The sequence below is a fragment of the Sycon ciliatum genome, chromosome 7 (genome assembly GCF_964019385.1).
Source record: "Sycon ciliatum chromosome 7, ocSycCili1.1, whole genome shotgun sequence".
NCBI classification, from domain to species: Eukaryota; Metazoa; Porifera; class Calcarea; order Leucosolenida; family Sycettidae; genus Sycon; species Sycon ciliatum.
In genome coordinates this window covers 10,923,930-10,943,893 of record NC_088649.1, presented here as the reverse complement: position 1 = coordinate 10,943,893, position 19,964 = coordinate 10,923,930, and the positions used below count along the sequence as shown (strand labels likewise).

Genomic DNA, 19,964 nt, shown 5'->3' with positions numbered 1-19,964 from the left:
GATCAACCGGTGCCCGCCTGATTTTTTCGGGACCACCCCGACTCCTGATGTGCGGAGGCAGGCGAATGGCGGAGCTGTGAAGGGACCGGCTGTGTGGCCCCGCTGGCATTCGGTTGCGAGATATTGGTCAACGACTTCGGGGTGAGCTGTTGTAGAGGACAGATTAGCACTATGAACAGAAACATTACGAGGCCCGGAAAAACCAATGCGAAAGCCAAAACGCAAGTCATTAATCAAAGCAAGAACAAAAGAGGGGTCGGGGTGCGTGCGCAATTCATCATGCAATACATCAATGTGGATGGGGGTGTGCGGTGCAATATTATAAACGAGAGAGCTTGGAAGCTCAGGGCCCTACGCTATGCTTTTATGCTTTTTTGCCTAGCTCATCGTACATGTTATAAGAACTGATGGAATTGTCTTTTTCCGTTCATTGGCCACATCACTGTATTGCAAAAACGTTTCAATCGGTTTGAATATTATGAGTTAGGCAAAAGTATTTGCAGAATTTATTGCGGATTGTTGTTTCTCTAATAATCATCTACTTTTGTCTTGCTCCTTCTTTAATTTTTATCTCCTTATATTGTAAATCAACAAATTTTGGCCGATGAGAAATAGAAACCTCTCGATTAGAGAGGTTAAGATGCACGTTATTTCCGACGTGACGCGCAGTTTCACGTCAAATTTGAAATCGATCGGTATTTTTGCTCTCACATGCATCCATTGCTCAATCATGCATCATTTGCCTATATGACAAACGTTGGCCTGCGAATTACTTTGGCCGGTTGGTACCAAGCGGCGAAATCAGCGAAATTAAATCGCCAGCGATCATTAGTTGATTTTAATACAGGAATCGGATTTTCTGGCCTTTTTGTAGTAATACATCTACATGGACCTGGTGAGCCAATGACGACGCCGAATGCATGGTTGCCTGTGGAGCACATTACATAACTTTACAGTCTCCTAAAATACCTATCCTGTCCGACGGCAAAAGAGGCTGCAGATTTAGTTTTTCTGCGCGTCGACGGGATGTCTGTCCTGACGTTTCCTGGGACCGGCGCTGACTCTGCCGATCACGGGCATTCTGGACTCGACGGGTTGTCTGCCCTGACGATTCCGGGGACCGGCTTAGACTCTGCCGATCACGGGCGTTCTGGACTCGACGGGATGTCTGTCCTGACGTTGCCTGGGACCGGCGCGGACTCTGCCGATCACGGGCGTTCTGGAGTCGACGGGATCTCTCTTCCGACGTTTCCTGTGACCGGCGCTGAATCGCTCGTTCACGCTTATTTTGGAGACGACGGGATCTCTCTTCAAAAGTTTGTTTATGCTGACGCATCCTATCACCTATTCGGCGTCTATTCTAATTTAATTTCCTCCTCGTCTCCCTATTTCTTTCCAAATCTCCCTCTACATCAGGAAGTCGTACACATAATACGACGAATATTGGTACGGTACGGGACAGATACAGGAGCCGGTACATATTGTGGACAGCTGTTATGTACAATCCTGTAGAGCCTTTGTAGTCACAGATACGGGACAGATACGGGACAGATACGGGACAGATACGGGATAGCTCCAGGCGTGACACAAACAAACAAACACACAAACAAACACCAAATTAAAGCTGTGTGGACCCTGGCTAGCGCCAGACGTTACTGAAGTAACGTCTTCTGCATAGCTACGGGAATAAGACTATTTAAAAGAGAGGATACTGCCGGGGCTGCCTTCGCGGCATCACTATTTCTTGGCTGAGCAGGCGGAAGCTGGGTGCTCTCCCGAGCAAAACATGCATGCGTGGTGAAACTTGCACGAGCCGACGCAGGTGCCGTAGTTGTAACGGCGGCAGGTCTCGTTCGGTTTTGCGCTGGAGCTGACACCTTGCTCCTTTGGCCTGCTCCGAAAGGGCTGCGTTGTGCAGGAGGCGGTCAGGTGCCCCAGCCTCTTGCAGTTGTTGCAAAAGGGGAGTGCCTGCCCGGTAAAGCAGGTTGTGTAGAGCTCAGTGTCCAGGTCTGCCAGTGACCGGGACAAATCTTTCGACAGCGCCTGCCGCGCCCTGGTGTCGAATTCGACAACTGCTGCGAAGTGGTACTTGCCGGCGGCCTGGATGATTCGGAGTTGGTGAATCATCAGGGCTTCGGCGCATAGGTGATGTTCGCCTATGGCAACCAGGCTGAAAATGGACCACGCCTCGATCCACGTGGCCAAGTTTTCAATTTTCCGTTTTGGAGCGGCGCAGATGCCAGTGCCCCGTCGTCATCTACCCGGAATCTCCTGGGGGTTGGTTCGGCGGCTGGTCCCGGCTTTGGGGGTAGCAGACAAGCAATATCGACATACTCGATCCGTTTTATTTTGTCAATGGCTTCTTGGGCCACATGCGCAATACAAGCGGGGGTGTGGTTGTGGTGCGTGACATCTGAGAACACACTGTTTGCTCCAGTCTCGGAGTCAGCCACGTGGTGTCCAGCCGGCGAGCTGTTGCCAAGTGCTGCTGCAACCCTGGCAGCCACAATCTCGGCGATGGAGTCCCTCTGGGCTGCTGAGAAAGCCATACTAAACGTTGAGGAATAGAAAACAAAATTGCAACTGAAACAAAATTGCGTGGCGAGCACTCACAGCAAAACAGACAACTGGCAAAATTACACCAGCCAGCAGTAGATGAGCCGTCTACGAGTACGGATGCATCCGCCAGGCGAAGGGTGGCTCTGTAGCGACCTGCACAGAGTATTGCGTCATTCTACATACGCATGCGCAAGAAATAAAATCCTCCTCTTTGGTCACAACTTCTTCGTTGTCCGGTTGGCCAAAGTAGCCGTCGTCTAGGGCCCGACGTAAAACCCTAAATTGGTGACCCCTGGCGCTGCGCTCTTCGGAGTTTTGAGCATGCCATCCCCGAGCTCGGCCCGCCGCAGTTTCCTGCTCGCCTCAACTCTCGGGATCCCGTCAATCGCCGGCTGTTGACGTAAAACTTGAGCCTCACCACCACTCGTCACTGGATCCGCCTCGGAGCTGCTGTGGCCCCTGCCACCCTCCCGGCCCACCTGGATACCCCGCTATCCTGCCACGGCACATCGTCCAGTCGTCTTCGTCCTGGCCTCAAGCTGGAAATTGGCCACCTCCACCCGTCGTACCAGCTCACTCACTGTGCACGCACGCAGGCACACGTCCGGCACCGGACCCCATGGAGCTGCGCTCGCCTCCATCTGTCCCCGCCTCACTCGGCATGCCTCGCATCAGTGCAGCGCTCCTGCTGGTACCCCGCCAAGCCTGCAACATGCAGCCGCCTCTGACACGATAATACTCCTCTGTCATGCGTACATTTCCTCTTTTCTGTCTTTCTGCCTCTGACATGCTCTCCACCTCTGTCACGTTAACACACCTCTGACACGTTAACCCGCCTCTGTCATGCATCTCTCTCATTTCCGCTTTCTGCATTTTTGATTTTGTTTCGGCCTTTGTTGCCACGTCACAAACAAATTTCATACACGCAGTGCTCTCGCTTGTACATAATGTATCATATTATTATATTTTTGCCTTTCCGCCTTGTACATGCTGCGCTTTCCTTTCTCTTCTCTTTCTTGTTTCTTGTTTATCGTGCTTCGCTCCTCCCGACCTCACCAGTGGCGGGGGAGTACTGTAGCGACCTGCACAGAGTATTACGTCATTCTACATACGCATGCGCAAGAAATAAAATCCTCCTCTTTGGTCACAACTTCTTCGTTGTCCGGTTGGCCAAAGTAGCCGTCGTCTAGGGCCCGACGTAAAACCCTAAAGCTCATACGGGATGTCGTACGCGAGTGTGACTCGAATGCGGAACTCTGCAAGAGTGCGTGCTTGCGCAAGTCGGCTGTGGCGGCACGGCGGAGTGCGTAACTTCCGCCGTAAGGTCACCTAAAGTCATCTAGCGGGAATATTCCCCTGCGGGGGCGCGGCCAGTGGCGTGCTGGTTAACGACGGTTTGCGCAACGCAAACCAACATAAGACCTTTTTTCTTATCTTGATTTCTTTCTCAGGCCCTTCGCACTGACTTTGGAGGTGGGGCGGCCATGTACGGGGTCCTCCCCCGGGAAAAAAATTCAAAAATTGAAGCCAATTGCAAGCATTTCCGGGCATTTGGTGCCATTTCAGTGTACGGTAACTACAATGAAAGTCTTTTTGATTCTGCTACAAACCAAGAAGACGCTACGATTGGGGACAAACATTACCCTCCCCCGGGAAAAAATCAAAAATTGAAGCCAATTGGAAGCATTTCCAGGCATTTGGTGCCATTTCAGTTTAACTGCAATGAAAGACTTTTTTCCGCAACAAACCACGATCGGGGACAAGGATTTGTCACGTTTGCGCTAAGCTGCGATCATCGCGCTTTGTTGTAATGTGCTAAAAAATAGCCGAAAAAGTGGGCCGGCCTCAGCCGCCCCAGCCACGCCCCGGCTGTGACGGCCTTGTTTCTCGATTTCAGTGCGTTGGGGGCGTGGTGTCGTCTTGTTCAAAACCAAAATAATTACTTGATTCACTTCTAGCCTGGCATCGGCACTCGAGTGCGAGCGACTGCGACTCCCTACCGCCAACAAGGAAAGACCTTTTTTTCTTATCTTGATTTCTTTCTCGCGAAACGCGGGAATCCCCGAAGGTCGATTTTCCCAGACGTAGACAATTGGTTAAATCAAGAGTACATAAACCAGAGTGTGCAACTGTGCATATCAGATCTGAAACAGTGCAGTTCGTGCACTACGTCACCCTGATGAGGTCAGCCAAGTTGTGACTTGCGTACAGTAGGCCTGTCCGGATTATGACAATAATTTATGTTTTGCATATTTTTCGCATTTACGGGGTTTTCAGCTTTTTTTCGCATTTTGGGTTTCTTTTCAGCGTTTTTCAACATTTTGAGCATATTTTGCATGCTCATCGGCAGCCTCGGGTGCACTTGGCTCTGAAGAAGCCATACAACCAAACAAAATGTTCGATTCCTTTCGACTATCAAAAACAACCACATCCTTTGCACGTGCTTCCTCCACGTGCACTTGGAACGACAAGGGATTCAAGTTTTACGCCATTTTGGCTGCCATGGTATTAAAGCCCTAACGGCAGCATATTTTTCGCATTTTGGGTGAAATTTTGAATTTTTTAAAAGATTTTTTTAGCATTTTGGGTAAGTTTCCAAAAAATAAACATTTCCATTTTGACCCTTCAAAAAACGCATACTCCGGACAGGGTTAGCGTACAGCTCAAATTATCATGTTTCATAGCCCGGAAATCAGCCAAGTTTGCTTGATTTTAGACGTCCTGTTTCAGGATTTTTTTCTCATGTGGCTGCTAAATAAATACTACTACTACTAATAATACTACTACAAAACAAGATCATCGGATCATAAAAGTGTTGAATATAAATGCTAGATTTCGGTGTTTTGTGTGACTGTGTACGCTGCGTACATCTACCGACAAGTAAAGTCACCAGGCCAGGTTATCCGTATCAAAAAACCGAAATCAGGACAAACTCAGTGACCTGCACCACCGCGACTGGTTACGCAACTTTTCACCGTATCTGTGGCTTACCATGCCGTCAGAAATGATGTACTGCACGAATTGCGCTCCCCCAGGAACCATCCCGAGCTGCACACTCTGGTTTATGCACTCTTGGTCAAATGTGTAAAATTTGCTTTTCTTGTAGCTGTTTCTTTGCTCCGGATGGCTGTATCAAAACATGGGTGGTGGCAAATGAGAGCGCGGCCACTTCGGTATAAATAGACTATAGTGGTGAATACTTAGCCATGTTGTGTAAAATCTATAAAATAAGCGAATGAAATTATGAAAATTTGCCGCAGTCTGACCAGGCCCTTCCTGGCCTTACAAGGCTGTGTTTACATGAGAGGTTTCAACCCGGGTCGAGTTCGCCCCTGGTCAGATTTCAACACGCCTTGTACACGAAACGATTGGCGCGTTTACACCCGGGTCAACTGCTTTCATGTAAACGCTCACCTATTTTGTCTCTCGTACAGACTTTCAACCCGGGCTGAACTCGACTCGGGTTGAAATTTCTCATGTAAACACAGCCTTAGCTTAGGCTGCGTTCGTTTTTAGCTACATGTACCTCTGGTAGAGCAGAGTAGATGGTAGAGACAAGTGTACGAAGGCTGTTCTACCGGATTTAGTAGTTTACACGATGTGTACGTGAAATGTTTCTTTTTTTGTATGGAGTTGTGTACAAATCTTTGATCTTGCTGGAAATCCAGTAGCTCTACCAACTTCTACCGGATTCTACCAACTTTTTCCTAGTAGAGCCGGTTGAGGAAAGTAGAATCTACCCTTTTTAGTAGAATTTTTTTCAAAAAACGAACACCTCTACCGAATAGCAATAAAGAGAACAAATTCAAACGAAGTCATGAAAGTTTACCAGAATTAATTTTCTTGTCACATTCATCAGCGGAAAGTCGTGACTGAAGAGTAACCATGCTGAACAATGATTTTAAAATTAATATACATTCAATGATGTGTTACGAGAACAAAATACAGTGCCAAAATAGAATGAGGGAAGGTGAGACAATAGAAGTGAAGTGAGAGCTAAGTGCAACGGCGGGTGAGAAACTAATAATTATAACGCTAAAACTGTGTAGTGAGACAAACAATCATGCTGTGCACCTACGAAAACAATTTTAACGCAACTACATGTTTCTTCTGCTTACAAAGATCAGGCTTATGCAAACGAATACAAACAGCCTCAAGTACTTTCAACTGACTAGCATACTGTGCACGACAAAGAACAGAAAAACTAAAATCATCATACACCTGCAGACACTTAGGGTGAGACAACAAGTGAAGAAAAACGGCAGACTTCTTACGATCACAATCACCATCTGGCCCGATATCTGAGACTTTCGACCTTCGGGGCTACGCGGTTTTTTTGAGAAAACACTAAAAACAAATTTGTTCGCAAAAAATCGATTCCGTCAAAGCAAAGTGCAGAGACGACAATGGCGGAAGAAAATTGAAGGCGATTCTTCTGTCAGTTGGTTATTGGGCTCACGGAGCACAGCAGCCGCGATCCCATGGACGGTGATGCATCGTTCTTTGTGGATATCCTGTCAAGCGGCGACAGCGCTTCTAGTTCTGAGAGCGCATGTCAGGCGAATCGATCGCAAGTGACACGCGGTACTTACCTGTCGGGGGCGACGATGATGAGGACTTGGCCTGGATGAGTATGATCAAGGCCAACCACAGTCTGCCTCAGCGATAGCTGCTACAGCTCCAGGCAAGGACAACCAGGTGGATTCCTGAGGGTACGCCGCTTGCAAGGCCGCTGGGCGCCCTTGCGCGAGTGGCAGAACTGTTTCCTGAGTGTCACGCCAGACCTGCTAAAACGGCACGAAATGATGGAAGTTTTCTTTGCGACGATGATCCTAACATGTTTTGGATGGCACGCTCGATACTCGAGCTAATAATGGCGAATCAGACCATCACGGAGCACATGAGGCTGGGCAATCTCGAGTAACATTCTGTTACTTTTGAGTTGGTGGTGTGAAACGCTTGTCAGACTGTGTTACTGATGTTTGGAAATGGTCAGTCTCCACAAAGTGCTACAAGGCGAATCTGGACGCATTTGCTCCGTTTGACTCCTTCACAATAAGTATGTGAATGCTGTTACATGTAACATGGTGTTCCATCAAAATCTGTTGCAGACAATCCTGTCAAGCATGTCCATCACCAGGAGAACAGATAAATCACCTCTCCTTCTAATGCTGCCATTGCTGCTGTTGCAACTACACAACCTCAATAAAGTCACGGAATGCTGGAAATGAAGTACCTGAACAGTCAAAACACTTTACTATATTAGATATCACATGGAAACAATTTTTGGTGGCTCCAAACACACTGATATTTCAAAATTGTAAAAAAAGAACAATTCATTAACATGACTCCTGACTGTAGAATGCATTTCTACATGGTCAATATTGGTCTGATGGCCGTGAAACGAAGTCACAATACTCTACAAAGGCAAGACATCAATTTGCAATAAAAAAATCAATTTCACCAAAACAGCCCCGAAGGTCGATTTTCTCAGATATTGGGCCATCTGATTCCTCGTCTCCAACAACCGCAACCTCGTCCTCCGTCTCATCTCCCAACTCGTCCTCAGTGTCGTCCAATTGTTTTCGTAAAAACAAATGGTATCAATGCCCTATATACTAAAGGGGCGTTCGTTTTTGATCTACATGTTTGGGTAGAAACTACTTCTTTCGGTAGAGGTGTTCGTTTTTTGAAAAACAAATGGTATCAAAATATGAATGCCTGCCTCAGCAACCGCCAAGGTGGGAGGCACCGGCCAAATACATGCTTCCGGGATCCGCGCAAAGCCGCAAACACATCACGCTGGACCGGACCGGAGTAGGGCAAAACTTAATTTGCAGCGAACCCAAGACATGCCACAGCTGTATGCTTCTCCAGTCTTGGCTGCTTGAAGAGAAGCTATCCGCTTGTAGAGCGACTCCGCGTGTTTGCCCAAACCACCAGTGGTAGAGACTTGATATGGCCGGAACAAACAACGAATGCTCTATGTCGCGGACACGTTGCTTGTAGCAGCGCCGCTTCTCCTTCTCATGCTTGGTGTAGCAGGAAATTGGGACTCCAGGAAGCAATGGAGGTGGCGCCGTTTGAGGAGGCATGAGGATTGAAAACCCTCACGTCGATGAAGGTGCGCTCCTACCGGTCACCCCAAATACCACTTGCGCGGCGCAACGTCGAGACGGGCCTGCTCAGTCTGGATAGCGGTGCGATACCGGAACTGCTCCCCAGTGACCGGCTGGAGGTGGGGCTCCACGGCTACATTGTGAGCCACAAGCTTCAGCATATGGGTAGTGAGGTCACGCACCTCATTGTGCCGCACCGACGAAAACCCACCGGTGGGCAAGACAAAGCGTGAGCGACTGAAAGTGTGGCTCCACAGCTGCAAGATAACGGCAGTCGCTGTGGAACTGCCAGCCATATCACAGGTGAATTCCATCGCAGAACTCACCCTTGGTGAGGGTCAAGCCATGCCGTTTCAAGGGCCGACAGGTGAGCCAGGAAGAAGCTCCCTTCTCCGACGCTAGAGCAATAACATGCTGCAACTCAGCATCCACAGATGAAGACAGAAACACAGCCTCAGCCCGAACCGAGGTGTCAACTCTGTTCAGTGTTCTTCACTTGCTTATTGGCAGCGTGCACACAGCGAATGGCGGCACCTAATTCCATATCTTGGACCAAGATGCGGCTTGTCAGGGGCGCGGTGATGTCTCGAGAAGACTGGTATTGGGAGGCTCGCGACGATGGGTGGGGCAGCCCGAGACCGCCGAAGCGACACGGAAGAGCAAGGAGGCTGCACTCTTGGGTATTCACCGGTCGTCCCAGAAGGGCAGAGACCAGCAAGTTGGACACAGCATCATCAAGTGGACGCAGGTGCTCATCCATAGCTGGCATGCCCCGGCAGAGAACGGTCCGCTTACTCTGTAAGCCATGGGTATACGCGGCATACGCAGCTTGAGGCTGAGAGCGGGCATAGTCACTCAGCCGTTGGACCTGTGCGACCCACTCCTTTATTTATTATTTATTTATTTATTACAGCATCTCGTAGCACAGTGAGAACACCGGCCAATACAAAGAGAGAGGGTGTTAGCCAACCATGGCAAGGAAGGGAGAAGGGGAGGAGAAGAAAAAGGAACCGGCATGGATCTTGACCTACTGCTGCACGTACTGTGAGGCAAACACGGATGACGGTCAGACCCGATGGCTGCACCAAGGTAGCGGCATCCATCTTCCTCGATAGAAACACCAGTACCAGCGAAAATCCGGATGGCTTTGGGAAGTAACCATATTGGGGGCCCTTTTCCGTCAGCCGATCCCACCACGATCGGACGCTCCTCAGCTTGCCACCGGATCCGGCATCATCTGCATACCATGCCTGTACTGCTCCTTCTGTTGCAACAGCCTTCATACGTGGGATGATGCCAATGGCATACATCGCCATGGAGACGGGATCGCCCTGGGTGGTACCCTCGCATGACAAGATCTTCTCGCCGCCGACGAAGAGGCTAGCGGGCTGCCGGTAGGTGTTGATCACGAGTTTGGCGAGTGATGGGCAGAGGTGCTGGATGTTACGGAAGTTAAACGCGTGGCGTCGGCCAGAAGAATGGCTTCAGTGGAGGTGTCATCAAATACGTCGCACATCGCATGGATTGCCGCCTCTATGCCGCTATCTTACCCCGCACATAGCTGGAGACTGCCAGCAGCTTCCATGACTTCGGGGCGGATCACCTCGAGGATGGCCTTCCCCACTATGCGCCGCAAGACTTCCCCGATGCCTATTGGCCTGACTCCAGGGCATTTGTCGAGTGGAATCAGCCTGCATGCGGTGTAGGCATCTGGTGATGACAGCTTGGTACACGTGCACATATATACGCTGCATGTCACCTGACGTGTCAGTGATGCCCCGGCATTAGGCCCAGACAGATCCCACCGGCAATTCTTTCGGCAAAATATCGAAGAACTGAAGGAGCGGAAATTGTGGGAGAAATCGGAGTAAAATATCGAGATGTTGGGTAAAATCGATGCCTGATACTTGGATTTCCTTGTTTCTTACCCGTTCAGCGGGATACACTGCCCAGGACTAGGGTCCAGCGGATAATGCTCCGGAAATGTTCGTATAATGCTAATCATAATGATCCAAAAACTACCTTGTAATGCTGATTATAATCATGCGGCTTCAACAACGGTTATAATGCTCTTGGTTTGCAACAAAAATGGATGAAAGGCTGCACATTGTCAAACTTCCAGGAAAGGATGCATTTAGTCGATCTGCCTCTGCTGCTACAATATCTCTCACGAGCTCCACCACTTCTTAGCACTATAAGACATGATCGCGTCTCCATTGGCTGCTCTCCATTGTAACTTTGATGCAGGGCTGAGGCTGAATAGTGGGTATATCAAAACCTTTCCCTTGCTTATCCATGTGGTGAGAGGTAAACCCATTATTGCTGGTGATCATTTGGATGCTGGAAGCTTATCAAGGGAAGTGGTAATCATGCCTACAGACAAGCTGTCACTGCTTCCACTCTGTGAAAAAATGTCTTCATCTGAAACAGCTCACGTGAGGCCAGTTCCGGAGAGACGATCTCAGATCGAGATCCCTCCCATTTGCGGAAATCCTGAAAACTCGGGGTGAGAAGTTATTTTGCCACTCTACATTTTTTTTACAAAATACATTGTACACAACTCACCGGCAGGCACATGGCCATGGGGCTAGCATGGGGTGAGAACTGAGATGGTGCTGGTGGGCCTTGCCATGCTCAACCGACCAGAGGTCTCGGCCTCTTCACATGGCAGGCGCACCAACACATCCGGTGCTCGCGCTATCTCCTGAGGTTGCGTGGAGACAAATGGTTGGCCACAAATCCACAATACTCTTCATTTCTGATAGCACTTGACTGTAGGCCTTGCATTACAATCATCCACGACGAACTGTACGTGCTTCACCAGGAAAGTAAGACACGCGCTGCTGAGCACTCAAATCGACTTGGCACTGCGTCTATGAGAAATTCTAGTTCTTTTCGAGCCTGCTGAGCTGGACTCGGCAAAGGCCGTTATTTGGAACAAGCTCTTTCTGTTTGTAGCCACTCCTTCATCCAGATCCAAATGCATCAATGGATCAGTGTTTTCTTCAGTATCGCTAGAGATGCTATGGCCAGAGCCTACGGCATAACAGGAAAACTCCTCTTCGTCTGTTTGATATTCACTTTGCGTAGATCTGATCTACGCCTAGCCTAGTCTCTTCCATGGCTAGGTCGGCTCTCCATGATTTCTGAAAAAGAACTCCTCGTAAATCATCGTTACGGATTTTGTGTAACAGCCTCAGTTGCAACGTTGGGTATGCTACATCACCTGTACATACCGGTAATCATTTTACCTGACTATACAGGGTCATTGCTACATAAAGACTTTATGTAGCAATGGCATTACATGTATGTAGTCAGGTAAATGTAGCATTAGTGCTAAAGGCATTATTATTTACATAATTAAAGGGGCACTCCGGCTTCATTTTCGACGCCGAGTTTTCGATGCCAAGACGAAGGTAGGTGAAAGAGAAGACCCCTCGAACAAGAACGAGTCTCCAGAAGCGATCGAGTCGAGCAGGAAGACGACTTTTGAATTTCGGCCGAGCGAGCGCTGATGACGTAATGAGGGATTAGCTTGCCAGTGGAAATGCATCTGCGCACATACATTTCACACACTTTTTGGCCAATTTTCAATCGAAGAGGAGGTTGTTTGCTATGTTCTCCCAACGCCGTGAGCGATCCCGTCTTCTATACCCTTCCAGGTACCCTGAAGGTCCTCCAGAGGAGAATTTATCTCCATCAAAGCGTTGTTGATCCGCTAAATTCGTCTCGAGACATATTCACCCAGTGCAGTGCTGATAAATGTAGAATGTTGAATCTGTGATAATTGTCGACGATGGAGAGAGAGGCTGATAGCCGCTGTCGCAGGGAGAGTGAAGCTGCTGGAAGTAACAACAGGGAGCCCGTTTGTATCACCTGAACAACCAGACTTCAAAGCAGCTTGACCAAATCGGAGGGTGCCTCGTTGCTTATCGTGAATATTACACCGACATGAATTACTTCAAGTATACTGGTGAGTTTTTATCTTGTTTTGTTCGTATGCTAGTACCCTGGCCTGGAGTTCTCGTTAGCAAATTCCTATTCCCTGGCGTTTTCTAAACATTCCGTGTAGGACTGAATACGTGATCAAGTATTCCGATTTGGGTAGATGTGGAATTTGGACATGTATTTTTATTAAAAAAATTATTTTCCAAATAGAGCGTTTGTAGAGAAATGGTTGCCCAAATACAACAAAATTTATTCTGCAGTTCTACAACTAACTTGTACTGAAATCCAGTCGAAGTAAAAATGATTCTTCATGACAGTTGGGGTCAATGAAATCTGATCCAGGCATAACGAATGGTGACGCCTGCCACCCCGGGAACGAATGCCCATTTGGTGGGGGATACCAAAGTACTCGAAAGTAGTGCGTGTTTCAATGTGGCATGGAAGTTTTATATGATCTCTGGTCAATGCAACATACGATAGCCATCATGAATTGCAGGCCTCGAACGCAACTCCGACCAGAATTGGCAGTTCCCTAAGTTAGATGCTTTATAATTCCATGGCCCCAGCTGTAGTTAGGCCATGGTAAAAAATAAAGTTGATTCTCAGGTCATGAGCCTGTGGAAATCGGTGCGAGCGAGCGATTTTTTATTTTAATTCCCACAATTTTTTTATTTCCAAAGATAGGGTCACACATGTGTACGTCACAGGTTCATAATTAATTTATAATTATTTTATTATTCAGGCCAGGGAGTAGAAAAATACCGGTATTTTACTACTCCCGGATTCATGCCGTTCGCATTGACCGTTTTCATGCACGCATATGCATGCATAGAAATAAAAAAAATCGTCGGTGCGCCACCAAAAATCGATGCGCGCGTACTTGAGAATCAAAGATATTTTTTACCATGGCCTTATAGAGGGTTTTTGCACATTATTCTTATAGTCGATAGGTTTATACTGATGGCCACAAACAACGGCAGTTCAAACTTCACTGATGTGTTCATGAGCTGAGAGATTTCTCTCCACTATTTCTGTTGTGCACACAGGTCTGTCCAATATGCATTGACCGTATTGGGTATGGTACCTGCTCTGAGAAGGGAATCGCTGGAGCCACAGTCCAACTATACAGGCTTTCAAGAAACAGAGAGGAGCCATCTTTGCAAGCTGATACCTGATGTGTACCGACAGAATTCTCACGAGATAGCTTACAGACTACGCCTGGTGTATACTTCATAGTACTCCTTCGACTACTGTCTAGAATCAAGTCAGCTGAAGCAAGTTCAAACAACTCTGGCTTCAAACGAGCCATCGATTAGACAAACAAAACATTCTCTCATATACTAGAGCACTCTGACAACTCACGACCTATTCCTAACGATTGCCACCGCTTATAAATATGTAGAGTACTGATTGGAATGTGCTCACAATCTCAACAATCCAGTGCTATAATTATTTGAACTATGTGTTCCTTCCATAAATGTTGTATCCACATATAATCCACAGTGCTGCAAAGTTTCAGAGTTCTCAGAGTATCAAACAAAATTATTTCAAATACAGTGAAATAGTTCGTGGACATTATAGCGTAACTTGTAGTTCCCTGGTCCTTTTCTTTGCTATAAATTAATCCTTTGCTCTCTAGCCACCGGCGAGTCCAACAGTGAAATTGTTAGTTCATATTTATGTGGGTATGTGTGTGTGTGTGTGGGGGGGGGGGGGGGGGGGGTGAACATATTTCTATATAAGGGACCTGCAACTGTAATACCACAGTACAGTAGATAGCAGATATGTAGAAAACAGAAGTGCATGTTCCCATCATTGTACATGGACGGGCGCAGCAGGCCGAAGCTATCAGCCAGAACAGGATTTACAATCGCCTAGAGATACTTGAGCTATTCCAGTATTCTCCGTGAGCTGTCCCATTCCACAATGGTTCATGCCACCATTATTTCTGGTAGTATCCATGTGCATAATTCCAAGAACATCTCGGATTCTTCAGCAATTTGTGCCACGGCAAAAGACAACGCTTGACTCGGTCACTGGGGCTGTCAAACTTCGCATCACAAATTAACTTCAATTTCTCATCTGGTTCAAGTATATGTACTGCCATGACTTGACCATGCTTCATCCACAGCTGGGCGAAGATTGTGGCGTTGAATTCCATAGCGCACCTTCTTGCTGCCATGCAGGAATATGTTGAGAGAAGTGAACATATTTTTACTAAAAAAAACAACAGCCACTGAAGAGGATAGCATTAGCAATAGCCTTGGGTGAATTTCCTGCAGGTACACGTTGTTGGTAGGTCTACTGGTCGGTCTCCATATCGTCAAGTTCAGAAATCACCTGTACTACACATCTTGTAGAAGGGATCCTGATCGAAAATTTTTCTGATCATAAAATTCACTAAACTGAGGGCGAGACAAATAGTCAGTACTCCCCGATTCCGTCTAGCTGCTTTGATCAAGTGATGCTAACAAGCTCCCCGTTGTTACTTCCAGCAGCTTCACTTTCCCTGCGATAGCGGCTATCAACCTTTCTGTCCATCGTCGACAATTATCACAGATTCAACATTCTACATTTGTCAGCACTGCACTGGGTGAATATGTCTCGAGACGAATTTAGCGGATCAACAACGCTTTGCTGGAGATAAATTCTCCTCTGGAGGACCTTCAGGGTACCTGGAAGGGTATAGAAGACGGGATCGCTCACGACGTTGAGAGAACATAGAAAACAACCTCCTCTTCGATTGAAAATTGGCCAAAAAGTATGTGAAATGTATGTGCGCAGATGCATTTCCACTGGCAAGCTAATCCCTCATTACGTCATCAGCGCTCGCTCGGCCGAAATTCAAAAGTCGTCTTCCTGCTCGACTCGATCGCTTCTGGAGACTCGTTCTTGTTCGAGGGGTCTTCTCTTTCACCAACCTTCGTCTTGGCATCGAAAACTCGGCGTCGAAAATGAAGCCGGAGTGCCCCTTTAAGTGTCTACAAATCACAAAGTCATGTGCCGGTACAACACATGGCGTTGCGCCTCATGGCTTTAGCCGATTGTTTCCAAAAACCTGATATTTCCCGACATTATTCACTATGAAACTATGTTACTTGCTATGCCGCTTAGACCTCACATAATGCTCGTGTTGTTCCTTTTTAATGCTCCATAATGCTCTGATGCTCGGATAGTCTCATAATGCCGGCATTATCCGCTGGACCCTACCCCTGTCCCGACAAGAATAAAATTAATATCCTGCATGATCCAACTAAGTTGAAGGACAGTAGAATCACCTCTACAGAAACCAGACTGTTTTGAACTGATGGCTGAGTTCACATGAGCGTAGAGTTGATCAAAGACAATTATTCGTTCACATATTTTGGATACACAGCTGAGAAGGGAAATGGGACAATAATTGGCAGGGTTAGACGGTGAGCCTTTGTTCTTAAACATGGGGATACTTTTGGCGGTTTTCCAAAACAGATGGAAATATGCCAGTTGAAAACGAAAGATTAAATATAAGGCAAATGGGAAACGCAATTGCCGGACACAAGGCCTTTAGAACATCATTGGTCAGACGATCAAGCCCTGGTGACTTTCGCGGTTTGGATCTTAAGATATACTTACGCACCGCAGCAGTCGTAGTGTACAGAGAAGAAAACGAGGAGGAAATGGAGCAGTGTCTAGGCAATGTGGGGCAAGGCCAGGATGGATCATCCACCACAGCCACTGAAGCGAACTGCTCATTCAGCCCAGAAGCTTTTGTAACCGGGTCAGTGGCCAGACATCCAGACGCTGGCTGAAGGTCAGGAATGGACATGCGATTGACATTAGGACGTTGACTTCGCACAAACTGATACAGAGTGGGTCTTGCGGAGGCGTCAGACAAGGTAGATCGTACTGAACGGACATACCATCGGTGAGCAGATCTGGAGAGAGAGCAGACTAGGTTTCGCTGAGATTTAAAGGCAGTTATTATTACTTGCGGTCGGATACGTTTTGAAGATACTTTACAAATCATGTTTCAACTTGATGGCTTCGATCAGGGCCGTCAAGTGATTCAGAAGCACGCAATTTAATTCCTCATGAAACTGGGCAAGGGCCAGATTGGGATCTGTACGGGATAACCGCCCAGTCTCGCTGCGCTGCATCAAGTTCACCAGTGACAGGTCTCTCTACGCACATTCCTGAAACAAAATACAACATCTTCGGAGGGGGCTGGAAGTCGAAGAGTCTGACAAAAGAAAATTATTATTATTATTCTTTTATTCCACGATGGCGTGACGCCAATAAGGATGATTGATAAGTGCGATAGAACTGGTACTAGCCAGAAACAGCTAGATGGAAATAAACCGGGAGGCAAGAAGCAATGGATCATGAAAAACAAGCGGGGGCAATAACGTTAGCAGGGGTGATCGAGATAGTTAAGTACACGTTCGAGATATCAGAAACCAGAGGGATGCGCGGAGCAGGAACAGGTACTGCTCAAAAGAAGACTGGATGCATTGTTTCGGAAAGAATTTCTACGAGGTTGGGTTGTGATGTCGATAGGGAGTGAGTTGTAGAGGGTGAGGGCACTGTTGATGGGGGAATCTCGGTGCCTGTTTGTGTGTGCGTGTCCGATGGAGTAGGTCCTTGTCTGTCGAAGGGTGTATGGTTGGTGTTGACGTTGTGGTGCAAGATGTGGTTGTTGCAGGTGTGGTGGGGAGGTTTGGTGGTGGATGTCCCATGCTAGTAGTAGGGCTTGTTTAACAAGGAGTCGTGAGCTAAGGGTGGGGAGCTTTGCATGATGGAGGAGGGAGCTGTGGTGAACTGGTGCAAAGAGGGGAATCCGAAGGCAGATGCGCATAGCACGGCGTTGAATTCTCTCCAGTGTGTCCCGCTGTTGCTGTGTGGTGTTGGAGAGGGCAAGGCTGCCATATTCGAGAACGGGTCGGATGTAGGTCGTGTATATTAACAATAGGCTGGAAGCGTTCGTTGTGCCACGTGTCTTGTGGAGTTGGTGTAGTAGTTTTTTGGCTTTGTTGGTGGTTTCTATGATGTGTTGGGTCCATCGCATATCGTCTTGGAGTGTAACACCAAGGTGCCTATGTTGGTGGACCTGCTGCAGCCGAGTCGAGTGGAGCGTGATGTGGATGGTGTGTTGGGGTTGGAAGGAAAGGCCGACGGTTTTCGTGGTGTTGACGAGGAGATGCCAATCCTTCAACCATCGTCTTGCTGCGTCCACGGCACGTTGGAGGAATGCAACTGACAAATCCCTCGTGTAATGCGTCGCGATGAGTGCCGTGTCATCGGCGAACTGGCTGCATTTGGTGTGGGAGTTTGTACATGCTGGAGGGAGGTCGATCGTGTACACCAGGAAAAGAAGAGGCCCCAGGACAGAGCCCTGGGGTACTCCAGCTGGAATGGATTTCCATGATGACAAAGCGGAGCCAACCTTGACGCGTTGTCGGCGGCGAGTCAGGTAGCTTGTGAGCCAGGTAAGGGCAATGCCACACGGACACCAAGGTGCTCGAGTTTTGCCAGGAGGCCAGCATGCCAGACTGCGTCAAAAGCCTTTGATAAGTCAAAGAAGCATGCTGACACTGCCTGACCGGAATCTCGGCTGGCGGAAATCTCATGCACTAGGCGGGAGAGCTGTAGTTCAGTACTATCCTTAGATCAAAATCCAGATTGGTCGGCCGGTAGGTGGGGCTCAATGTGGGTGTAGAGGCGTTGGTGAACAATCCTCTCCTGAACCTTGCTGACAACGCTTAGGAGCGAGATTGGCCTATAATTGGTGACTAAAGAAGCGGGCCAAGATGGCACAATAGCTGAAGATGATCTGAGGCGCCGAGTGCAGGCGCAGAGTCAATCCTGCTGACGAGGTTCAAGCTGTTCGTGACAAGCAGATCAAGGCAGGATGATCGGTCAGATGGGGCTGTACGTGTTGAAAAATCAATCATGCAGCTGCTGGAGGCCATAGCTGCGGAGGAGAAGGTCAAGCTCAAAGCCAATCGGTGAGGGGTGATTTATTTATTTTATTTATTTATTTATTTCACCTTCCCGTGGCCAGAGAATATAGGCCAATATGGAGGGAGGGGGGCGGTAGCCAGCCATGGCAGTAAACAAAAACAAAGCAAAAATAAATAAATATTACACATTACTGGAGGCAAAGAGAAACAAATGTGGATGAAGAACTAGCAGTTATTAGAACACGAGCTTCATGTTGGCCTTGAAATCCTTTAGCGTACAAGACGATTTTACTGATAGAGGCAGGGCCAGCCAGAGAGAATAGGCAGCAAAAAACGGAGATCTGAGGTTCGGGCTTTAGGTAAAGTGCAGGGATTGCGCGTAGGACGAGTGGGAAGAAACCAGTTATATTTACGCAAGTGGGGCTTTGTCAAGACGAATAGAATGAACAACAATACACAGTTTTCGATCCGCTTGACTAGAGATAGGGAAGGTGTTAAACATATCATACAGCTCAGCAGAAGGAAAGTATGATGGTTTGCGGAAAAGGACTTTGAGTATCCTCTTATTGTGGACTTCCAGGGTACTCATTAACGATTTACTAAGTAGGGATGACCGCCAGGCGGTTGAGCAATAGAGAAAAATGTGGAGAATATAGCAATGATAAAAAAGTCGAATGCATTCAAGCGGTAGGTGTGAGCAGTGAGACACGAGGTAGCCAACAGCTTTACTGACTTTGCTACAGATATAGTCGACATGTCTACTAAACGATAAGTCTGAGTCAATGACCAAACCAAGATGTTTGTGTTGTTTTACCACTGTGAGGTCTGTGAGGGATCCGGGAAGAGTGAATGCATAGGTTGGCTCTGAGTTCGGCAGGAATAATATCTCAGTCTTGGCGATATTAGGTCTTAGTCTCCAGGTAGTCATCCACTGATGGACTTCGTTGATACCGCGCTGGAGACTGTCTCGCAGCCTGTCTAGACACTCATTGAACCGGAGCAGTGCGGTATCGTCAGCAAATAAGGACACACCTTCAACATGACTGGGAAGATCAAATATATACTAGGAAAAGGAGGGGCCCTAGGATGGATCCCTGGGGCACTCCGGACAGAACAGGTGAAGCATCTGAGAGAGTTCCACCTACAAAGACAACTTGCGTTCTGTCGGATAGGTAGTCTGTAATCCACCCCAGCGCTGAGTCACACACACCGAAAACTTTGGAAAGTTTAGCAAGTAATGCACGGTGCCACACGGTGTCGAAAGCTTTCTCGAGGTCGAAAAAGCACATGGCAACTTTCCGCCCCATATGACGATGGTCGGCAACGTTTTGGATCAGCTTGGTGAGCTGTAGAGCGGTCGAGTCACCACGACGAAACCCAGATTGCGCGGGATCCAGAG

At 47.8% G+C, this 19,964-nt stretch overlaps 1 long non-coding RNA gene across 1 annotated transcript; it reads left to right on the top strand.

Annotated features, from left to right (window-relative positions):
• Positions 1–12,059: 12,059 nt before the first annotated feature.
• LOC135820963 (uncharacterized) lies at positions 12,060–14,300 on the top strand. The gene is made up of 2 exons (XR_010554231.1): positions 12,060–12,651; positions 13,673–14,300. It is a non-coding gene; the product is annotated as an uncharacterized LOC135820963 (long non-coding RNA).
• The last annotated feature ends 5,664 nt before the right edge of the window (positions 14,301–19,964 follow it).